Below are 19,029 nucleotides of genomic sequence, written 5' to 3'. Positions count from 1 at the left end.
TTTTTTTGTTTTTTTTTTTTTTTTTTTGAATGACTGCAATAGTTATGCCAGGATTTCTGATGAGTGCTGCTTCAGTGTTTGTATAAGGGCCTGATACATTTCAATTCCACTTGGGAGGATGCTTTTCAACATATATTAAACCATCAGTGTGGGCCATAAATTGTTGTAGTCTGTTCACAAAGTGTCTTTGAGTTTTGTGTGCTCTGAACTGATAAATAAAATGAATGATTGTGTTCTGAGTAAATTCAGGCTTTCCTGTAGTGCTGTTTCTTTGAGGACTGGATGTTGCATGTTGGATTTTGCATGCATGGTGTGTGAAGCTAACCTTGTTTCATAAGAACTCAGTCCACAACCTTTTATTGTGAGGTGTTACTTTGTGGCCTGGGACCAGCAGGTTGTTTCAGCTTAGTTAGCTCAGTGGCAGCAGTTCCCCAAGACCCTGCTCTCAGGTCCAAAGTCCATGGTTTGCACAATGGGCTTTAGACTGCTTTCCATTCCTTTTGTGTTGTTTCTGCTCCTTTTTGCTCATTCATGACTGCCGCATCATTTTTGTGCTGGGAAGAAGAAAGTGAGTTATTTCCTTTGGGAGATGTCTTTCTGCCTGTAAAGAAGTGGCTTTCAGTATTTGTTTCCTGCTGCTATACTTCTATCACTAGATCAGCTTCTGTTTTGCTTCTACAGTCTCTGCTTTTAGATGTGCTAAACAGGGCAGTGAGCTGTACAGACTGTTATAGGACGTGCTCGTCTCTGCCTGTTCTCATATATAAAATAAGCTTAAAGCTGCAGCATCTGACTGATGGCCTGGGTGAGTGGTGATTGTGTGCCACTGGCATGGCACAACAGTAAGGTGCTCTGGTGAGCTACTTCCATCAGCAATTTCTTCCAGTAGCTATTTACAAGATTTGCTGCTGAGTGAGATCTGTATATACACGTGTGTAACATCTCTGAGATGTATAAAGTACCTGCTGTTAAAGAGGAGTTTGTAGTACTTTGGGTTAGTCTTCTGGAACCTTAATACTTCATCCAGGACAGGTGACCAATCTCGTGTTCTACACAGTGAAAGGAGAGAGCAGCTCCAGAGCTTGTGTTGCCCTCCTCAGATTGGTATCTACATGGTTTACATCTATACCACTGTGGACCTTGACAGATGGAATGCACTGGGTTTTGAGGAAACCCATCTCTTCTTCTTGACTCAGAGAGTCTGTAGAGCTGTCTTACAGTTCCTGGCTTTCAGGTGTCTGAAGTTAGGTGTCAGGAGACTCATCCTAAATGTCTCGCTCCACTGTGGATCCTGAATGAAGGTCAAGAACTTTACTTAACACCTTTGTCTCTCATCAGATTATTTTAATGTATAAGCTCTGGATATTGTGGCTGTAATTGTGTCTTATTTTGAGGCAATTTTAAGTACCTTCCTTTTGCCTAAGCTAGTTATGTCTGCATGTGTTTACCCTGTTCAGTAGAGCTTTTCTTAGAGACACACATCTAGAATGTGTGGAGCTTCTCAGGAAATAAAGAGAGAAGGAGATTTCTAAAATGTCTGTTGAGAAGGAAAAGAAGCATTTTTTGTGAAGAATGTAGCAAGAATTAACAGACATAAAGCATCTGAAATGTTGAGCTTTTAGGAGGTTTCAAAAGACCAAAGGAGATCATGGAAAACACATTCTGCTAATGTAGGACACAGTTTAGTCCATGAAAGTTACTAATTTTTGGAAACTTTTTGTAATCGTGTCAAACTCCTTACTAAACCATCTGGACTTTATTCCATTCTTGGCTCAGTGAGTATTTGTAGCCTCTTTTATTTGGCATGAATAGTATGGAGGCTGAAACAAAAGACTCCCAAGAAGGCTAAGGAGACCTTCTCAAAGATCAATTTTATTAAGAGATCATGTGAGACAGAGTTTTGACCAACTCTGAGATTTTGCAGAATCTCAAGGAGCTGATGTGGCAAGTAGTGAAGCAGCAAGGAACAGTCATGCTAAATTGGGTGCAGGTGCAAGGAGATAGCTGAACTTTGCCCAGAATCATTTAGTGAGTCAATGTGTATGTGTCTGCCTCCTAGCAGCACAAAATAACTTTGGAAACTCAATTATCTAATCAAGATAACAAGGCATTTGAGGAAGGATCTTTTGTGTCTGGATCATTTTATTGGATCAGCTAAATTGTATGACTTTGTTAGCTGTAATCTGCCTCAATTGAAAGCTTCAGTGTGTGGAAGAGGATGGAGAAGGTGGCCTGGAGTAAGCCACACCAAATTGCAAAATCCAAATCTGGATCTTGTGCTCCACTGAAATTACAGTAATCTGGGCACATGTGATCAAGTTGTTTTGTTTATTTGGATGCATGTCTTTCTTTTTTCTCCAGTGTTGTTCACTTGTTCCAGATTCATCTCGCTTTGAAATGCGAATGAATGAAACTCTCCTGCAGTTTTCAAATGTCAGGGTAAGAATATTGGAGGGGAGTTGTGTCTTGAGCTTAGATGGATCAAAGGATGTGTATGTATGTGAGTGTATGTGGAGATTTCACATCACATGGTATGGGAAGAATTTCCACTTGGGGATGAGACAGGCAGCAGGTATCAACATGCCCAAATATATATTGACAAATGCATTTGATGTGCCTGTCAGAATAGAGCTTGCGCCCTGAGATAGGGAGCAGCTGTCTGCTGCTGACTAGAGAGGTGTTTTTGAGAAAATAAATCTTGGTCGTCTTTCCATCTGCTAATGTGGATGTGCTAAATTGGTGGAATGAAGTAGGAGGGAGGTGCAGAAGCCTACCTGCCAGTTTGACAGTGTTTTGCCCAGTTCCTTCTCTCTTCAAAAACCTGCCACCAGAACTGATTTTCTTACCAATTCTAAATAGTTATTAAAGTACCCAGAAAGAGAAGAGTTATATTCCTAGGCACCGAGTCAAAATATGATCTGTGTTGAACATTTTTGTGGTAATAAACCTACTGTGGTTGTAGGCACCAGTGGAAAGGCAGACACACTTTCCAAGGAAGCTTTCCCTTGTTTCCTGTAGTTTGTGGTCTGCTAATTAGGTCAGTTGGTCTACTTGAACTCTACAGAGATTTGCTGAAGTGCCTGTTTACAAAAGAGGACATGGCCATCTTCCTGCAAAAAGATGGCAGTTCTGAACAAAAATATTGTTCTTTCTTGATCCCTGGTTTTATTTTTAGCAGGTGACGTGATACCCACTAGTTCTCTCTGTAGAAACCTGTGTTACTTTTAATAAATGCCAGAAGTCTGGTGTAGAAAACTGGAAATCAAGATATTCACAAGTTTGCAACTGTTTGTGATGGGAATGTGGGTTGTTGCTTTCAGTCAGAGAGAGTCTGGATATTTAATTAATAAGGATGATTCCAATTCAAATGCTTATTGTTTTGCTTTCCCTTTTATATGGGAAAATGCAGACTGTGTTCTGTAAAAGTTCCCTATGGCTACTTTAGCACAAGTACATAGTTTCTTCTTCCTCATAACTCTTCACCACTAATTATAAACCGGATCACCAGTCCCTGATTCTACCCTCACATAAGTATTTATCTGCATTTTTCTGGAACTTCCTCTTTTTCCCCAAGGTTTAAACTGGCCATGGCTTTATCAGATTAGATGGAAAAAGAAAACTTAGACTCATTACATAGTCTAAGTTGAGGACCAGGGGCTATGATCTGACTGCATTCTCTCATTCATTTCTTACCCCACAAATTGTGATGCATTCTTCCCAACAGGCAAATTTAATTTCTTGGCAGTCCACAAAGTTCCTTCCTCCCACTACCGGCTGTTCAAAAAGTAACCTGCTATTAATGTTCATGCTATTAAAGATGTTCATGTTATGTGGTCCTTCACTCTGTTCCTTATTTCCCAGGACCTCTAAGGACCAGTATTGTCTAATTTGGGATCCATTGTTTAAAATAGCCATTCCTTCCAGAGCTGCAAAAGAGGAAGAGTACTGTGCCCAGTGGTTAGAGTCTATAGGGTTGGTACTTTGCTGCCAGTGCAAATGTTTGAAAGTTCCTTTTTTGCATATCTTACCATTTAAATCTTTCTGTTATTCATAAAAACACATAAAAGTTTTTTCTTATGCTAGTTTAAAGCATATTTATGTGGTTTTAGACCAAGAGAACTGATGCAAGGTTTTTAAAATCTAATATTTTAGAAATTATTTTCAGCTGTTTTAGGAAAAAAAATAGACAGAAATTAACTATGCTTTTTTTGTTTGTTTTTTTCTCCCATCTCATTATTTTGACTATAGATACTTTAGAGGCTTTTTAAACAAAAAAATCTAGTTCTATCTTGTTGCCAAAGATTAGTCTGTTGTGATCACCAGGCAGACATTTGTACAGTAAAGGTGTTAAACCATGAGATAACGGGTTTGGAGATGCTGGGCAGGAATTTGTCTTGTTCTACATCTTCTAGAAAGCAAACACAGTAGTAAAAGTTGTTTCATGCCTCTTTGTTTATGTGGTCATTAATTTAACCTAATTCTTTATTTTCTCTTGTTTCTTTGAAAATGGATTTTGATGAACCACCAAATTTTGTAGTATTGGCAGCAGGTTAACACAATCTAGAAATACATAATTATTTCTTTGCTTTTTTGGCTTGTTTGGTTGTCTGGTTTCAGTGGTGCCAAATGCCAGAATTTAGAGTTCTTGTCACCCCTTAGCCTTTGATGAATTTGAATTAATACTTAAACTGTGCTGTATATATTGTTTCAAATTAATTTCTGGTACACACATTTTTCTAGGCCATCCATTTGATTCTCTTCAGGCTTTTTTGAAGGTTCAGCCCTGAGTGAAGTGACTGTGACAAAATCCATCCTCTGGGACTGGGGGTGGGAAGAAGTTGGACTCCTTGTGCAATGAAAGGGAATTCGGTGAGAGGTTCTGATTTCTCTCCAAAGAGTTCGTTACATTTCCTAGCACAGGCCAGATACTTGTTACTAAAAACTGTTAATTGGATTGAATATGCTTGCAAACAATCATGGGGGTAGTAACAAAGAGCTGTTGGAGAGGATGGACAATGCCTTGTTCTGAGCTTCAGGATTAATGACAGTCCCGTGCTCATTATGAACTGATGGGGTGTTCTCCACTGTTAAGGTTGCAACTACTTTCCCATTGTATTTTGTTTCATCAGGTTATTTGTTTTGTTGTATGAGAAAACTTGGATTTGAAAATGTCTTTTGTCAGTTAACTTTACTTTTAACAAAGCTTTTTCTGTGTGTTTCCACTGCTAATTGAAGTCCATCAGTGGCTATATGATTTAATGGCCTTAATAGGAATCTGTGAGCACAAACAAAACAGCGCTATAAATCACAGCATGTTCATAGAAATGTAATTCCTTTCTGTGGAGAGGTAAAGAGCAAAATTACTGAGCTGTATTATATTGCATACCCTGCAGGTCATCGGAAGAACCGGGATTCCAGAGTTACTCACTTTTGTAGAATAATGTCACATAAACAGGGTAAAGTACAAGTATCAGTGACTTCTTTGTTTCCTTTGTGTGGCCATAAGCAGTGCTGCTGTTGTTGAAGAGTTTTAGCAGTTTACTGTGCTTCCACATACTCATAGCTGTACAGACAGTAATTTAGCTTAGCACATTTGGTGGCAAATACTGTTGTAAAATAATTGAAGATTGTTTTTCAAATGCCCACCTCTCTGTGGTTCTGGCAACCAAAGTAATTTGCCCGTGATATTATATGGAGATACCTTACTTTTGTTGGGATAACGTAATTTATTTAATTTTTAAGTGGTTGGCAACTGTGCAGAAGTTCAAGATGAGGAGAACTGCTGTGCAGTTGCTGGGGTATGTGGAATATTGTTCTAGCATCTGTTTTCCAACATACTATATTTTAGTATATGGACTGTAAAATAAATCTTTTTCTCCTTTTGTTAGCAAGACAAGTTTTAAATTCAAAAAAGAAATACAACAAACATTCACAGACATATCCCAGTAAAGACTGCAGTTGAATAGGTGTCATTTCCCATCTTTTCTCTCTTGACCTTGTTAGCTAGAAAATCTAGGATGTCATCTCAGACTAATTGTGCTGCTGGAGTGTATGCATTTTACTGAGATGAGGGATATCTTTTGATGTACATAGAGATTTAATTATCAATATGTCTCTTGACAACATTTCAAGAATGGTAGAGAAGAGAACAACCGGGCTATATTTTAAGCTATCATTGACATCTTCAAACTCCATAGGATGTTGACAATGCATAATGTTATGTAAAATTCCACGGTGGAATATTGAGAGCTACTGTCAAGACTCAAAATTAAAACAAAAAGGGAAATTGCAGAAAGAAGGAAATAAGATGTGGATGGCAGGTTATTTCTTCTTAAAATAATGTGTCAAGAAATACATATTTTATTGGTGTTCTTTGCATCCTCCTGCTACCTTATCTGCAGAACTACCTACTATATCTCCTGTGTTACCCATCCCAAAGGGAAACCAGTGATGAATTGGTGCAAAGATGAATTGCCAAAGCTGGTAAACTCCTAAGCTATGTTAGTCCATGTGCCGTTTCCTGCTCTGCAGTAGGATTTATGGGAAAGGAAGTCAGTTAGTTGCTGTAATGGGAAGCATGCAGAGTCCCAGTGTGGGGTGGATGGAACCAAACCTCTAAAGAGCACAGCAGCTCTGGCTGTTGACTGGGATCAGCTCTGAAGAGCAGGAGGTTCACAGGAGGTGAGCAGTTTTCTTTAATGAAAAACCAAGTAGCACTTTGAGTAGATAGCAACTTCTTAACTTGGGTTTATATTTGTTGTAAGAAGTGAAATTTTATATTAATGACATTACCAATTTGTATTTGGAATAGTTGGGGCAGGGGGGTGAGGTGGGTGTGGAGGAAGAAACAAATCTGAAAAACAACTGCAAAATGAACTAGGACATTTCTAGTTACACATGCAAAACCAGAAGGGAAGATTTGAAAACAAAAGAATTACATTTGCACTCACTTAAATGCTCTTACCTTTATATATATACCTTCTAGTATAATGCCACATGTAGGTCCTTGAAACAAAGTGCAATAAACCTTCTGCCTTGTTCCTTTTGTTCCTGTAATGTTGTAAACCATTTAGGATTAACATTTGTAATCTGGTGCTACTTCCTGGACTGAAGTGTCAGTGTGTAAAGTGCTGGTGTGTGTTTGCTGTCATTCCTCATTACTCACATGCAAGTGGCAGTCGGCAGTGATGGCATGTGGCTGTGCCTGGCTCATGCTGCCTTGGTGTGGATAGGAGGGTCCTCTGCCTCACTTGCAAATATTTGTATTTTAGACCACAAAAGCATAACTTTTTTTTTTCCCACTGAAATGCTTTGATATGGTAATGATCAAAATATGGTGTGATTCCAAAAGAGGTACACAAACTTTCTTGTTCTTGGCATAAAAATATTACTCTCTGGAAACACCTTCTGTGTCAAATGATGGATATGTTCCTGTGATTTATGTAAGTGATTGTCAGGAGGTTTTGTGGCTCATCCAGTTTTAGCAGTCAAGTACTCTTTCCTTGTCACTTATGACATACTTGATGAATTTTCATGATTAGCTAATGTGCTTCATAATTGTCAAAACTTTGCAATGGTATTCCTTGGAAATATTGAGAAGGGGGAAGTCAGTTCTTCCTCCCACTTTTTCTGCACAGTCACACTTTTTTCTTTAGTTCTTTTTTATTTACCCTGTCCAGTAGCCTTTTGGAAACCTCTCAGTTAGCTGTGCTTAACTCTTTCTCAGATTCATGATTTGTTTGTCTGTTCTTTAGCAAACAACTGTGTTATTTTTGGCTTGGGCACAGGAATACCTCAGTGCAGCAATATGTTAATTGTATTTAGCAGGATGATTTTGGTATTAAAGACACGGTGCTACTGAGAATGTGACACTGATATTTTCCATCTTGTATTTTATCACTTGTGTTTTCTAGAGAAGCAGTGATAAAGCTGTGGGTTTTTTTCCCCACACTTGACCTTTTCAGATGCCCTTGGTCTCTCTTTCGAGTCAGTGTGCACCTTGTTGTCTTGCTGTCCCCATCATTAGTTCAGACACTGCAGCGACCTGTCAAGTGCATCCTTCCTGTCACCAGAGAGACAGAGTTGTTTATGGTGTCTTTTCTAAATGTTTAAGTCTGTGATTCTGTGATTTCTGGCTTGGTGACAGGTGAGGCCCCTAATGGCCAACCTCTGTGCCACCGGGGAAGGACTCCACCATTACAGGCAGCAAGGCCAGCACCTCTCTGCTGCTTTCATGGCCCCTGTCACTTATCTGTCTGACATGGCTGGCAATAATTACAGTGCAGGGAGCTGGGAAGCAAGGGAAAACGCAGAGGAGCCTTGTGGTCCTGCTTTGGCTCTCCTGCACTCTGGGAAAAGGCAGAGAGGGCACTGCAGGGTTTGGCTGGCCATTCCAGGGTCAGCTCTGACCGGTGGGCAGATGACCATGCCTGTGCTTGATGGGCACTGTGGTTTCACCCCTCTGGGCAGAGCTGGATCCCTGCTCGTGCAAGCAGTGCAAAGAGTGCTCCTGGTTCTGTTCTGAGGACTGTGTGCCTATTCTTTAAGCTAAGCCCCCTTACTCTTGGAGCGTGCAGGATTGCTCCCTGAAAGGCAGAGGGATCAGGTATATCTGCTCTGTCTGTGGGGCTGGCTAGGGTGCTCCTGACATCCCTCCCCAACACTGGGTGTGCAGAGTCAGGCACAGTTGGCTGCTGTACATGTACCTTGTATTGGGCTGTCACCCAGAGCTCCTGAGGGCAATGTTCAGAGATCCCTGTCTGATGTACAACATCTTTGAGGGGAGAATATGTACACTGCACCCTGCAAGGCTCTGAGGTTGTATTTTATCAGTTGTCTTCCCTCCTACCTTCCATTTCAAACATTTCTGTGAACTTGAATCCTCCCATTAATTTGCCAGAAGGAAACACGAGTCCACTGTTCTTGCATCTCGTTATTGACTCCTTACTGCAGCAGGAGTTTATCTCTGGAGGCAGGAGCTCTGGATGCCCAGGAGGAGATGCCATGCTGCACCAGCAACACAGCATCCATCAGGAGTGCTGTGGAAGTGAGACCAAGCAGTCAATGCTGTTGGCATCACATGTTTGACCTGGGCCCTGCTTTGTGTTAGGGATACCAAGAAGTTACCAATGGTAGCAATTGGTGCAGCATTGCTTGTTGCTAAAATAGTGTAATGGGAGTTTATTTTTTTTTTCCCTTGGTAAAGTTTTGAATTTAATCCTTTGTCCTTGAAAAGTCTCCACAAAAATAAAATCTCTCTGAGAAGAGAAACTGGTGGATGTGCTTTCTGAATTGCTTACATAAATAACTAGGAAACTCATTTTCTTGTCTCTTCAAAGTATTGCAGACCCAGTATATCTGATGGGGTGCAGTGTTTCAGGCTTGCTCCCTGGGCCATGCAGAGGCCGGTGTGTAATTACGCCAGTCTGTTCCTGGGAAAGTTGCAATGGTGAGACCTATTAAAATCTATAGTGAATGTAAGAAAATATTCTACTGGACTCTCTACTGCTTCTCTCTCTCCACAATGTTTAGCCTGCTTCTCTGTCTTCACCAAAACCCACTTGATTTTGTCTCTGAAATCTAGACTCACCACTCCTGATGAATCTTGTGATGAAGTTGCTTGCTTTGTGGAAAAGGGGCATTAAAGTGTTTTTAAAACTTTAGAAATGAATAGGCAGAATGAAACTTGGAAATAAGTGTTCATAGTGGAAGTTCCCCAGCTGCTACTAGGTGATGGCTATTCAAAGGCTTTGACATTTGTAGTGTTGGTTTAAGTGGGGGTGAATCTATGCTAGAGTTTGGTCCTTCTGACAATCCAACCCATATGACATTACAGGAAGACATAATGTAAAAGCAAAGGGGAGTGGGGAGTATTTTAAAGCGAGTAACAGTGAACAATAACTGAAAGCTTTCTAAAATCTTGGGAACCGAACTTTGGTTTTGATGCATCTTACTGCAGATTGCCATTTTAAAAGCTGTCATTTCAGCAAAGAAAGGAGCAAGGTCCCTCTCTAGGTCAGTTCAGCATCAGAGGTTTGAGAAGAACTTGGAAAGAAAATGTAAAAATTGATATTGAAAAGGTTTTCTGATTTTTCTATTTAGAAGGTTGGCTGCCTTAACAAAGTGTTCCGATGGCTCTGTAGCAATCTGTAGATACCCAGTAACAATTACACCCATCCCTGCCCCTGAGTCCCCTCCAAGGCTCGGGGCGGTGAGGACAGGCTGCCTGACACAGGAATCTGCACCTTGGCATTTGGGCAGATCACTTGCTACAATGAGACTTCAGAGGGAGCTTTCTGGTTGCCTCTGCATTCCTGGATAATTCCTGAAAAGGCTACCCCAACAACTGATCACAGAGCTGCTATAAAGCAAATTCCTGAATGACACCATGGTGTCGGATTCCAGTCTGTGCTTCCTCTTTCTGCCCCTGCACGAAGGTGTCCAGGGCTGTGCCTGTGCGGGCACGCTGAGCTCCATCTGCAGCCGGTCCCTCCTGGCCAGGGGCAATGGGTGACCTGGCTGTCATGTGGTTTGTTGCTAACACAGAGCTGACAGAAATATTGATGAGCGGTGGTTGTGTTGCTCTGGAATAGCTGAGACTGGTAATATTTATGGCTGCATTAAACCTGACAGCCTGAATGCTCTCCATCCTGCATTTCCACCTGCTTTAGATGTGTTTGAACAGCGGATTTCCAGTGTGTTAGTGTGTGTTTGTACATGTGTGCATATGCACAGATTAACCTCTAAAGTGGTCATTTCCAGTGGAGTCTTAATCTCCAGTTTCTTTTGTAAGGAGCTGTCTGTCTGGAGAGTAGATTTGAGCCTTTATACCAGTGGGTCACATGCAGGGCAGTCGACCAGCGTGGATTTTCCTAGTTCTGCTACACAGGAGACCTAAATCTTTTTACCTGACTGGGTTTTCCTTCTCAGCAGTGACACATCTGTGATCCTTCCCTGCTCAAGCCCAGATTTCTCTCTTGAACAGACATTACCCAATTTGTCTGTATAGCTTGTGCTTTTTTCTGCCGGTGCCTTTCTGTGGTTTGGACCTTACATCTCCTCAAGGACTGAGCTGAGATCAGCAGTTCTGCTTTTATTTATTGTCCTCCCTCCAGCAAAGCAGCATGGATGGTGTTTAATGTACAGTGGTTCCTCCACTTGGCTGCCCCTGTTCTTCTCACATTCCTTACTGAGTCTGATCTTGTATTACATGAATAGCAGCATATATTAAAATATCTAAGTGCTTTATGCTGGCAAACACTGTGTTATGGACTGTGACCACACAGGAAGTTGAAAGCTTCCCTGGATGTTCGTAATTGTGAAGTTGCCCTTGGAGCACAGTTTCTCCAGTTGCGACCATCACAGCAGCAGCTGGCAGAGCTCTTGTGCAAAATTTCATGAAGATGATAATGTTACAAAGAGTAGGGCTGTTGCAGAATATTTTTTTCTCAATTACATGATACAAACTGAGATTAAAGCTCAGTGAAATCTCTGGCCAAGACCAGAAGAATGTTGCTCACCAAAGAGTCAGTGACCAGCTTTTAAAAGACCAGGTTTCACTGCTGGAAAATCTGGACAAGCAAAGCCAGTTAGTGCTTACGAAAGATGGCAATTAGATTTTTCTAATTTAGATGAAATCAATTTGATTTTTCTAATGCTTACAAATTCAGCTTCCTAAATGGTATTAATCAACATGACATAGGAGAAGCAGTCAATTTTTACAGTAACTAGAGCAGCTGTGCCCTGGGCTATGGCCCCAGCCTCTCCAGTTAAGGGATACTGTATGAGATACGATGTGAAGAAAGCTAAGAGCAGTGCTGTGCTCTTCAGGGTGACAGCGTTTTGTTCTTCATGTGGAGCTGAGATTGAAAGGGTGAGGTAACTTCTGAGAATACTTGTAAACAGTATCAGAGTGTTATTGATCATTATAGCTCCTCTTCCTTCACCTTCTGTTGAGTGTGTTGTTTTACCTGTGTGAAGGTGCAGAGGGCTGATGTGAAAACTCTGATACACACAAATCAGTGTCCATATTTTGAACAATTGTTGGTTTCAGAAAGGAATACTTGTCTCTCGGTTTACTGTTCAGCTAACTTGAAGGAATCTTTTGTATTTCTTTTCCACTAAACCATTTTTTCCCCCTGGGTACATTGATCCTGTCTCTTGCCTTCAGAAGTTTTGAATTCCATCCTACCGTGTGGTTTTCAACATCTCTGTCTTTGGACTCTCACTTGTAAACTCCTGGAAAACCGGGTGATGTCAGCTGGATTTGGCCTGGGGGCCCTTGCATATGAAAGGATCCTTGCTGGGTCCCTTGCTGGGTGGTGTCAATGTGCATTAGAACTTCTCCAGGTGGAGAAACCAGGAAAGGAGAGGCAAATCAGCATCCCCTTCTGAAGTCAAAGCACTTATATTAAAATGTGAATGGTTTCATCCAGGTGTGAAATGGCCTTTAGAAGTACTGGCATGGAAGGCAGTGGTGGGATTTGGTTTCAAGTACCACTGTCAGCTTGTGCCTTCTTGAAATCTCTCTTAGATCTTGTTTTGCATGAAGACAGTTGAAACGTTGACAGTTGTTAACATCCGTAAGTTTAATAAACGTCTATTTACATCACCAAGGTGACATACGATCTGAAGAACATGCACTAGAGAAAAATCTTCATAATGGTAAAAGACATTTTGGGTCTCCCTGCTAATGGCTATTCAGTAGTTCATAGTCACCAGGTGCTGAAATGCTGAATTTCAGGCTGGGAGCCACAGCTGGTCCCCTGGGTGACAAAGGTGCTCTGTGCTGCTGCATTGACTGCAGAGGGCTTGAGCTGGCTGGGGGATCTCAGACCCATGGGCAGGGTCGCTGAGGGTGGTACAGCAGAGCTGGATGGCCCAGGCAGTGTGAGTGACCATCCAGCCACAAGGTAATAACTGTCTGTAAAGAAAGGTGCAAGAGGTGGTGTCGATAGTGACAGTTCACATTCAGGAAGTTCTCAGCAATGGAACACTTTCTTTTTAATGAAAGTTTACTTTTACACAGTGAATGATTTATGAAACGATTTTAAAATATATTGCTTTGACTACGCCTATACACTTTGAACACTCAAAATCAGAAACCTTTGAAACAAACTTGTAAATATTCAGAATATAATGCTTTCTGAAGGATGTGTAATGTCATTATCACTAGTCAGTTACAGGAAGATATTTACACAATGTAGACATTGTTACTTAAACTCCTAGTAATACAATGATTCCATTAGTTACCAAATCCTGAAATAACCTCAAGCCCCTGAGATCTGAGGTAGTTAATGCCAGAGGGAATATGTTGTATTTTAAACAAAGCAAGCTATTTTAAACAAGGATTAGTTACTTGTCTTTTGTCTAATGCTTTGCAGTTGTATATTTGAAAAGAAGATTCACATTTTCTGTCCGTTCAGATAACAGTGAACTTTTTCTTACTGGATTTTGGAACAATAGTGTTTCCTAACGAAACACAGATAAGGAAAAGCTCTCCCCTCCCCCCAAGTCATTTGAAGTCCTCAGCCCATTTGTCACAGAGAGATATGTCACCCTGAAACAAATCTGGTATGCAGAAGAGCACTCAGCCACTGCTCTCTGGGGTAGAAAACCAGCACTGGTCACCTCGATGGTGATAGCAAGTCATCAGGCCTGTCCACACAAACCAGATTTACGTATATAAAACAGGTTACTGGGCTGGAGGATGTGCCTTGAAAAGGTGGGTTCTTGGGATGTATTTATTTTTGTTTTGAACAGATGGGGAAGGTGGATAGTTATTGGTATAAGGGTAGTGGGTGGATGTTACTGTAGCTGCCAGTGAGTGTTTATTCTCACCCTTGGGAAATATTTCCCAGGTGTTTTGTGCCAAGCAGGGGTCCATAGCTGGGGAGCCTGAGCAGGTTTTTCTGTTCATAGCATTAATACCTCTGCACTATTAGTGAGTGTGACATCCACAGACATCCACGTGGGTTCCCCCTGTGGTTTTAATAATCAGGCATTTAGGTGCTTAAATCCTTGTTTGTGGCCCTGGCAGACTTTGGGTGCATTGTCACTGACCTGCTTTGGCCCCGGGATAGTTGTGTGACCCCCAATTTATTTTTGAAACTGTTTGACTGTGTCTATACGTGCTGCAGAATTGGGCCTTCCAGACTTGCCTCCTTCACTTTAGCTATGCAGGGGCATGTGGCTGGGTCAGCAAATAGGCTGGAAATAATAGCCAGGTAATTTCCTTAGTTCCCCTTTGACTTGATTCCTCCAATTCTGTGGTGGTCATTTCTGAAATTTTTTAAGCCTTGCAACAGCAGTGAGAGTATTAAGTATGTTACAGGGTTTGTGGCTGAACTAATTTCAGGCTTGTATTTAATTATACATGCTTTATATTGGGTAATGACAAAATGGTATCCTTCATGGGAGTCCTTTCATTGTTTTGTCCTCTAGCCCAAATTAATAATTCATGTGAAAGGAGGGGCAAGAGTAAGACAGGGCTTATTTCATACAAGTGTCATCATCTTAAATATTCTCATTGTACACTATAATTTTCTTTTACCTTGAGCATTGTCTAAGTAAGTTTATTGATCCTATTTTGTTGAAATATTTGCATGGTTCGTGCTTTTCAGTTGTTAAATAGCGCATTTGTAGTCACACCCATTCAGGAAAACTCTGCCAGCCAGCCATAATTTTACTTGATATTAAATTGTATATGATGGCTTTGAAAACAAGCAGCTTGTTAGGATTGTGTTCTCTCTGTTTCTTTTGAGTCTCTTCCAGAGCTACAGTTTAAGTGTATTTCTGGTTCTACCTGAAATTTTGACTCCGTGGCATTTGTTTTCAAAAGGCGTCTGGGGAGGTGAGGGTCCATGTGCTATCAGACAACGTGAAACTAAGGAATTCATGTTAAAGCTCTGTTTCCCTGTAAACTTAGGTATCTTTGGGTATTTGGATACATTTTTCTAAGTCAGTTCCAACAAGAGATTCAAGACTTCCTAGTAGCCTAGAAGTTTGTTTCAGTAATTCAAATTTCTGTGTGAATAACTAAACTGTTTTTTTTTTTTTTTCTAATTTTATTTTTAAAGGGAAACAATCTGATAAGCAGAGTATAAGCAAGTGCCCAGGTGGAAGACAGCTATTTTCTTGTGTTCTTGCATTCATGTTGGGAACTGAGAACAAAATCCAGATGCCTACAATGTCAGGTATTAGAACATGTATGTGCAAAGTACTATTCAAGGATACAAACCAAATCAAAACTGGAAACTATTGCATTGCCAGTTAATTCTTCCTTTGATTCTTTGCTGTAGACTGAGACATACAGAATTAAGATTTTGGAGATAAATATTTCTTTGGCAAGTTTAGCAAAATTAATTTTAAACTCGCAGCAGACACATTCTTATTACACAAATTTCTCTTTATTCTTGTTCCTTGCTATGGTCTGTGCCTGTCTTTTGAGCAGAGTGATTTTTGTTTAGGGGATTTTTATTTGCAGTTATTGCAGCTACTGCAGCTGTGTAATTCTCAGTTTTGCACTGAGCCAGAATCTGTTGTCAGTTAGGAGCTGCTTCACACTTGGTGGTGATGATTTCCTTTCTACCAGCACAAACTCTCTTAAGTGCCATATTTTCTGTGCAATCGGAAACCTTTTCTAGACTTAGCTACTTGTGGGCAGAGGTTATGTTTTATCCTGGGCATGTCTGGAACTGTGGACTTGTGAAACACACTCACTTCCTTTAAGGTGTAGAGGACTAAACCATGACAGAAGCACAGTCCTATAGGAATTAACAGGTCTTTTCACAAAGTGCTTCTCGTTTTAGTCTTGAAATTTAAAGCCTTTTGGTGAGAGGAATCTTTCCTGTCTGCTCCACGTTGCTCTGGTCACTGCCTTTTATTTTTTGTTTGCTTACCTTAGTAACTGAAATTATAATATACTGTTCTGTCCTTAATGCAGTTTTTCCTTCTTTCTGTGAAATATTTCTGCCTCTTGTAATGAAACACATGGTTTTTTTAATTTTTTTTTTAAGATGAGATAGAAATTCTGATTTCAAGGCTCAGAGCATCTGCCTATACAAGAGACTGAGTGCTGAATTGCCTGATTTTCCAGGGCCCAGCATTTTTATATGTGAGCAACTAAGTACTTCACCAATTTCTGCCTTTGGGATTCCTGGCTACCTGTACTGCTTTGCCTGTTGTGTTGCAATACTCAGCACACAGTCATAATCCCTGATTTGAGAGGTAGTAATTATTGAGCAGATGCAGCATACAATGATAGTGAGGCTTTTAAGCAGCTTACTGATAGAGCAGTTTAAAGAATGTTTACCAGCTATAGTAACATTACTTCGGGTTGCCTGTCTTAATTCATTTCAGATTAATCTGTCTTATAGTCAGAAGGAAAATGAAATGAGTCAGTAACTTAAAGAGTTATGTAAAATCTGTACAGTGCTAAAATAATTGTGCAGTTTTATGTATGCTGCCGGAATTGGAATGTCAATTTGACACAAATTCACCAAAACAGAATGCTAGATGATCTTACGTCTTTTTCAAATAAAAGCCTTGAAACCTTCCTTTATGTACTGCTTTGGAGTTTACCAATCTTGTCTTCTTTCACAGGATGTCTTAGGCATACTTGTTTTTCCGTATGGCAGTTAGCTAAATCTGTCCATGTTTGTGTGTGGGAGTGTGGGGGTGTATTTCAGAGAATGATGGTCAGAGGTGTATGTGAATATGCACACAAACAGTATGCCCCATTCCCAGCCACTCATGTTGAACAAATAACCAGCTGAATCAGATAAGGATATGACAAACCAGAAACATCTAATTGTATCAAGAGCAAACAGACTAAAAAGTGACTAAATATTTTGGCAGAAGGCCCTACTGAGGAAACTAGATTAAGTGTTTCAGTTACATTATGTGGGAAGGAAGAGAGGGTCTGGATTCTCCCCTCCTCCAAAACTCTTAAGGCCAAAATATGGTTCTCTTTGACTGTTTAGAGCTGTTGAAAAATTGGCAAGCCTGGAGCATGCCAGTGCCAGCTATTAAAACTCATCATGTGGAACCCATGGCTAAATCCTTTTGCTTATTGAACTTTCTGTAGTTTGTGACTCTTAGTTAGTTTTTCCTATTTATTTTAGAAAAGAGCCAGTGGGAAAAGTCTGGGCTCCCCACCCTAAACAAAATAGAATGTGATTTCATCATGTTTTGGCCTTATCTCTGTTGTTCTTTATTTCATTGCAGGCATTCAAATCTGCTGTGATTGTTGGTTCTGCTCTTTCACTGCATCCAACTCAAGCTTTGCAAACGTAGCTTAGGGCTTATTCCAATGTATATTTTTGGCTTATTCCAATGTATGTTTTCAGCTGCTCTGTGTCAGCTGCTCTGTATCAAGGTTCATCCTATTTCGTTAGTCGCTTAATTCCTATTAAACTTGGAGCTCTGAAGGTTACTTAGACAAGAATCTTCCTTTTTTGCATTTTGTGGGTTTTTTTCTCCCTTTGTGGTTAGTTTAAGTTGCTAGGAACAGTGAATACAAACTGAATTCAAGGGCATGTCTTTTGCATCCATTACAAACACTTTGTGTCCATCACCTCACTGCTCATCATGGAAAAATGTTTGTGCCTGATTGCTGCATGCAAGACAAGTTACTTGATTAGTTTAGGTTTTAGAGTGCACAGGATTGTGTTGCACATAATTATGCCCTCTTTTTTACATCACTAGTTTCTTTGATTCTCTTCTTGGAGAGTGTGCATTTGAAGACTATGCGTGTATTCATTTTCTTCTATTAGTTTTCACTGCCATTTAGGTTAAGCTAAACGGCAAGCTTCAGTGCAGTGTATATAACCTGGTACATTTTGTAGTATCATCAGCAAAGACTGTATGACCACTTTTTCATTTATCTGTTGATCAGTGACAGATCATGAGAAAAATTCCTTTACCTCGAAGGCCAAATGTGTGACTTATTCTGTGTGCCTTGGGACAACTGTTCTTGTGTGGTAACTGGATACACAGACACTATTTCAGTCTTGAGAGCTGAACTGTTTTGGTAAATGAAGCTTATAATTGTTCTACTCCATTTCCTCATGTGTAGCTTACTGCCTTGACCTGAGTTTGTAAATGAGATGAATGGCATGAAACGTGTTGTATCTCAGTCTCTAGATAAGAGTCCTGCCTCCACTGAGCCAGAGCCTGGAGCAAACAGATGTGGAAGGCCCAGCACCAGGTTTAGGGGTACTCAGAGAGTTGGAGTGGGGAGAAGAAGGAGCTGTCTGATTTTAATACCTGTCTTGGAATAGAGGAGGTGAGAGAGCATGAAGAAACCTGCTCCTTTGGGAATCCTGGCTCATTGCAAATGGCAGTTTCAACACGAACCTGCCTCAAGACCTGCCTCTGCCCCCTCTCTTGGTTTCTGACAAAACTTTTGAAGTGCACACAGCTCCTTCATGTGTGACCTTGACCCTTTGCAAAGATCTTTGCAGAATGAATGGTGTTTTTTGCCAAAGCTGGATGTTTGCTTACTTGCTTGCAAAAGTGTTGAATAACATGCGCCACCTGGAAGAGGAGATAGTTTTTTCTCTTGTATGCTTGTATTACAATAATAATACTTCACCCAGAAAGCAATACTTCAGTGCTTCTCTGTATATGCTCGATGTGAGTTAAAGTGAAGCAACAAACATTGGGGGAGCATCCTGTGGGAGGAAAATACAGTGCTTTCTGCTTTTTCACAGGAGAATCAAGATTTACATTTGAAAACATTTGGTTCATCAGCTTTTGTGTCTTGTTGCTGCCATTGAAAAAGTAGGTGAAATAGGATAGGTTGGCTGTGGAAAAGCAGAGCTACAGAAACGGAGCACAGCCAGCGTTTGTTTCTGGCTTGTTAAAAGAGACCATGCAGATGTCTAGTAAGAATGCCAAGACTCACTCTCGGCAAAGTTTAAGATTTTCAAACTTCCTTACAAAACCTAACACTGGTTTGATACCTTACAAGGGAAAATTCACTTTAATGAAGTGCTGGTACTGTTTCCTGTATGACTTTGTAACTTC

At 40.6% G+C, this 19,029-nt stretch overlaps 1 protein-coding gene across 1 annotated transcript in view; it reads left to right on the top strand.

Annotated features, from left to right (window-relative positions):
* The window catches only part of EXT1 (exostosin glycosyltransferase 1), a 175,393-nt gene that overhangs the window by 41,028 nt on the left and 115,336 nt on the right, over positions 1 to 19,029 (top strand). The gene's annotated exons all lie outside the window — the stretch shown is intronic.

The sequence above is a fragment of the Catharus ustulatus genome, chromosome 1 (assembly GCF_009819885.2).
Source record: "Catharus ustulatus isolate bCatUst1 chromosome 1, bCatUst1.pri.v2, whole genome shotgun sequence".
In the NCBI taxonomy this organism is placed as follows: domain Eukaryota; kingdom Metazoa; phylum Chordata; class Aves; order Passeriformes; family Turdidae; genus Catharus; species Catharus ustulatus.
The sequence above is the reverse complement of the archived record's forward strand: the minus strand, read 5'-3'. Positions and strand labels throughout refer to the sequence as shown.